The sequence below is a fragment of the Triticum dicoccoides genome, chromosome 5A, assembly GCF_002162155.2.
Source record: "Triticum dicoccoides isolate Atlit2015 ecotype Zavitan chromosome 5A, WEW_v2.0, whole genome shotgun sequence".
Lineage (NCBI taxonomy): Eukaryota > Viridiplantae > Streptophyta > Magnoliopsida > Poales > Poaceae > Triticum > Triticum dicoccoides.
The window spans coordinates 437,005,431-437,011,317 of NC_041388.1; positions in this window are offsets into that span (position 1 = coordinate 437,005,431).

Sequence of the window (5,887 nt, forward strand, 5' to 3'; positions counted from 1 at the left end):
CGACTGAAGGATTCTGTCAATGACCGCGTCATCCGGGAGATTAACTCCCAGCTGAGTCAAGCGGTTATGCAACCTAGACATTTTGAGTATGTGCTCACTGACAGAACTATTTTCCTCCATCTTACAACTAAAGAACTTGTCGGAGACTTCATATATCTTGACCCGGGCATGAGCTTGAAAAACCATTTTCAGCTCTTCAAACATTTCATATGCTCCGTGTCTCTCAAAATGCTTTTGGAGCCCCGGTTCTAAGCTGTAAAGCATGCCGCACTGAACGAGGGAGTAATCATCAGCACGTGTCTGCCAAGCGTTCATAACATCTTGGTTCTGTGGGACGGGTGCGTCACCTAGCGGTGCTTCTAGGACATAATCTTTCTTGGCAGCTATGAGGATGATCCTCAGGTTCCGGACCCAGTCCGTATAGTTGCTGCCATCGTCTTTCAGCTTGGTTTTCTCTAGGAACGCGTTGAAGTTGAGGACAACGTGGGCCACTTGATCTACAAGACATATTGTAAAGATTTTAGACTAAGTTCATGATAATTAAGTTCATCTAATTAAATTATTAAATGAACTCCCACTCAGATAGACATCCCTCCAGTCATCTAAGTATAACATGATCCGAGTTAACTAGGCCGTGTCCGATCATCACGTGAGACGGACTAGTCAACATCGGTGAACATCTTCATGTTGATCGTATCTTCTATACGACTCATGCTCGACCTTTCGGTCTTCTGTGTTCCGAGGCCATGTTTATACATGCTAGGCTCGTCAAGTAAACCTAAGTGTATTGCGTGTGTAAATCTGGCTTACACCCGTTGCATTCGAACGTTAGAATCTATCACACCCGATCATCACGTGGTGCTTCGAAACAACGAACCTTCGCAACGGTGCACATTTAGGGGGAACACTTTCTTGAAATTAATTTGAGGGATCATCTTATTTAAGCTACCGTCGTTCTAAGCAAATAAGATGTAAAACATGATAAACATCACATGCAATCAAATAGTGACATGATATGGCCATTATCATTTCGCTCCTTTGATCTCCATTTTCGGGGCGCCATGATCATTGTCGTCACCGGCATGACACCATGATCTCCATCATCGTGTCTTCATGAAGTTGTCACGTCAACTATTACTTCTACTACTATGGCTAACGCTTTAGCAATAAATTAAAGTAATTACATGACGTTTAATGTTGACACGCAGGTCATAAATAAATTAAGACAACTCCTATGGCTCCTGCCGGTTGTCATACTCATCGACATGCAAGTCGTGATTCCTATTACAAGAACATGAACATCTCATACATCACATATATCATTCATCACAACTTTTGGCCATATCACATCACAAAGCACTTGCTGCAAAAACAAGTTAGACGTCCTCTAATTGTTGTTGCAAGTTTTTACGTGGCTGCTATAGGTTTCTAGCAAGAACGTTTCTTACCTACGCCAAAACCACAACATGAATTGCCAATTTCTATTTACCCTTCATAAGGACCCTGTTCATCGAATCCGATCCAACTAAGTGGGAGAGACAGACACCTGCCAGCCACCTTATGCAACTAGTGCATGTCAGTCGGTGGAACCAGTCTCACGTAAGCGTACGTGTAAGGTTGGTCCGGGCCGCTTCATCCCACAATACCGCCGAATCAAGATAAGACTAGTAACGGCAAGATAGTTAACAATATCAACGCCCACAACTGCTTTGTGTTCTACTCGTGCATAGAAACTACGCATAAACCTGGCTCTGATACCATTGTTGGGGATCGTAGCAGAAATTAAAGAAATTCTACGCATCACCAAGATCAATCTATGGAGTATTCTAGCAACAAGGGGAATAGGAGTGCATCTACATACCCTTGTAGATCGCGAGCGGAAGCGTTCAAGTGAACGGGGATGATGGAGTCGTACTCGCCGTGATCCAAATCACCGATGACCAAGTGCCGAACGGACAGCACCTCCGCGTTCAACACACGTACGGTTGGCAAGACGTCTCCTCCTTCTTGATCCAGCAAGGGGGAAGGAGAGGTTGATGAAGATCCAGCAGCACGACGGCGTGGTGGTGGATGCAGCAGGATCCCGGCAGGGCTTCGCCAAGCACAAGCGGGGAGGAGAGGTGTTACGGAGGGAGAGGGAGGCGCCAAGAGCAAGGTGCGGCTGCCCTCCCTCCCCTCCACTATATACAGGGGCTAGGGGGGCGCATGCCCCCTTGGAGATCCCATCTAAAGGGGGGCGGCGGCCCCTGGGGGCAACGGCCCCCTTAGGGTTTCCAACCAGGGGGGCGCATGCCCCCTCGGGGGGCAACGGCCCCCTAGGGTTTCCAACCCTAGGCACCTTGGGCCCTTGGGTGGGGCGCACCAGCCCACCAGGGGCTGGTTCCCACGCCACTTCAGCCCATGGGGCCCTCCGGGATAGGTGGCCCCATCCGGTGGACCCCGGGACCCTTCCGGTGGTCCCGGTACAATACCGGTGACCCCCGAAACTTTCCCGATGGCCGAAACTGGACTTCCTATATAGAAATCTTTACCTCTGGATCATTCCGGAACTCCTCGTGATGTCCGAGATATCATCCGGGACTCCGAACAACTTTCGGGTTACTGCATACTAATATCTCTACAACCCTAGCGTCACCGAACCTTAAGTGTGTAGACCCTACGGGTTCGGGAGACACGCAGACATGACCGAGACGCCTCTCCGGTCAATAACCAACAGCAGGATCTGGATACCCATGTTGGCTCCCACATGCTCCTCAATGATCTCATCGGATGAACCACGATGTCGAGGACTTAATCAATCCCGTATTCAATTCCCTTTGTCAATCGGTACGTTACTTGCCCGAGACTCGATCGTCGGTATCCCAATACCTTGTTCAATCTCGTTACCGGCAAGTCACTTTACTCGTATCGTAATGCATGATCCCGTGACCAACTCCTTGGTCACATTGAGCTCATTATGATGATGCATTACCGAGTGGGCCCAAGAGATACCTCTCCGTCATACGGAGTGACAAATCCCAATCTTGATTCGTGCCAACCCAACAGACACTTTCAGAGATGCCCGTAGTGCACCTTTATAGCCACCCAATTACGTTGTGACGTTTGATACACCCAAAGCACTCCTACGGTATCCTGGAGTTGCACAATCTCATGGTCTAAGGAAATGATACTTGACATTAGAAAAGCTCTAGCAAACAAACTACATGATCTTTGTGCTATGCTTAGGTTTGGGTCTTGTCCATCACATCATTCTCCTAATGATGTGATCCTGTTATCAATGACATCCCCATGTCCATAGCCAGGAAACCATGACTATCTGTTGATCAACGAGCTAGTCAACTAGAGGCTCACTAGGGACACATTGTGGTCTATGTATTCACACATGTATTATGATTTCCGGATAATACAATTATAGCATGAACAATAGACAATTATCATGAACAAGGAAATATAATAATCTTTTATTATTGCCTCTAGGGCATATTTCCAACACCCGGGGCTCCAAGTTCGGCTCTCAGCAGCCGAACACCGCGCTGGAACCTCCAGTGGTTTCGGACTCGGGCATGCGGCCCCCTTCCAAAAGGGGCAAGACGCCCGTGCCAGTGACCTTTGTCCATCCAGAGGCACCGGACAACCTGCTGGGAGCGCTTCATGGCGCTTCCATCAACTAAGAACACCGCACTATTATGAGTGCGGTAATCAAGAAGGTTCAGTCTGCCAAGAGCGGACTGACTGAAGCCTGTGCCAGCCTTCTAACAGGCTTTGAGGTAAGTATTTAAAATATAGGAAAAAATATTACCGCATAGACAGTAGCCCCTGATGCTCTGTTTGGTGTTCACAAAGCAAAGCCGAATAGAGGATCAAATAATGTATGCATGATTCTAATATAAGTATGTCTGTATGCGTATGCAGGCTTCGCTGCTGACCTCTGCCGCACTGACTGCGGAGGTTGCCGCACTGAAGTAGGACCTCGAGGGGTCTGAGAAATAGCTCGGCCTTGCCAAGAGGCAGCTCGAGGAGAACAAAGGTAAGTAATACCTTGTCTATATATATAAACGAAAATGTGGTTGCGAAATGACAGGATCATCATGAATGTGCCAGGGGCCACGACCGAAGTGGCGACCCTGAAGCAAGCGTTGTCCGAGGCCGAAGACAAAGCGGACAAGGAGTGCACCGAGCGGGAAAATCAAGAGGCACGGGTGGGCAAGGTGCAGCAAGAGCTCCATGCTCTCGTGACGAAGCACGAGGCTTTGGAGCTTGACTCGAGGACACGAGAGTCTGAGCTTGCCGCGGCCCTTGAGAGTGCAAAGAATGCCAAGGCTGAAGCCCAAAAGTCCCTCCAGGAGATTGAGGTGATGAGGAAGATAGCAGCGGGTAAGGCATTCAATATGCAAAGCAAGCATGTGAAAGTAATTACTTGTTACTTACCTGAGTCTGGAGCTCTCCAGGAGCATTCGCAGATTTGCCACGCAGCATGTCGGATGCCGCGAAGTTTTACCAGGCCGAGGAGGGAAGCTCGACGGAGAAGCTGTTCTGGTCTCAGTATACTGGGACCGAACACCTGATGACTATGAGCGACCAGTTGAAGCAACTGGTCGAGTTGCACAAGGCGGCCGAACAGGCCATGAGGGGCCTTATAGTCCGGATGTGGCCTGGCGACTCCCTTCCCAACAGCTACTTTGGCCTGGTGAGGCGGCTTATGGATGCCTGTCCACGGCTGGAGGCCATAAAGCGGTCCGTCTGCATCGAGGGTGCATGCCAGGCCTTTGCCCGTGCGAAGGTAAACTGGGCCAAGATGGATGCTGAGAAGCTGGTGAAGGAGGGGCCGCCGCAGGGCAAGGAGCATCGCCACCCCGAAATGTATTATGAGGGTGTCCTGAAGGGTGCCCGTCTTGTGGCGCACGAGTGTGCAAAAGATGTAATTTTTGAATGAACTTGCTCCTGTGATCCTGTATTATGAAAACTTGTTCATATGCGCTATGCAACGCTTGTTTGAATTTAAAATATTACCTTCTGTGCGGCTGTTTATCAAATCTGAGAGATGGCCAGTCGTCGGCTTCTGCCCCCATGCCACGAGTGCTGGGGTGTTCGGGATAAACCTGAGCACTCTTTTCCCCATTGTTGGGTCCTTCGAGGGAGGTGCTCAGCACAACGAACAAGGCAACCGGACTATAATGCTTTATCACTCTCACTTAGCCATAGAATTCTACAATTTTAAATTTTGGCGAAGCCCCTAGTATTCGGAAGGCCGAATTCGGGGCGCTATACACGCCTTAAGCCAGACAAAGCCGACTCCTCGCTCTAAGCGGCATAAGTCTTTAGGGACTCGAAACCTCTCGGACAGCGACCAGCTCTCGCCTTATCATGACAGTCAGTTTTAGCTTTCTCTACTAAGGTGCTTAGCCCAGCTGAACCGGGGCACAATCGCAGTAGTTCTCCCAGTGCTACCTTAGCCGATATAGCGGAACGTAAGGTACCAAACATGGGAGCCGGGCAAACCCAACTATTGACCCAAGACATGATTCAGAGCTGATGCATATAATGCTATAAGTTCGGGGTGCCGCATTGTCCAAAGTGTTCGGACTTCTCACGTCGTATTATGGGGTATGCTTAAGCCCCTGGCGTATTGGCCGTACCAGAGTGTATGAGTGCTGAATGTCATGAATGAACATATATATATATATATATATATATATATATATATATATATATAAGAGGAATAGAGAATGCGATAATAGTCTAGTGCTATGCATTGTTTATTCAAAAATGTGTGTAAAGCAGAATGATACAAGTAGTGCGATAAGCAAAAAGTAGGACTATTTGACATGTCCCCTCCAAGGGCAAGCTGAGGAATGGTATTTAAAGCAGGTATTTCACTCGTTGTCAG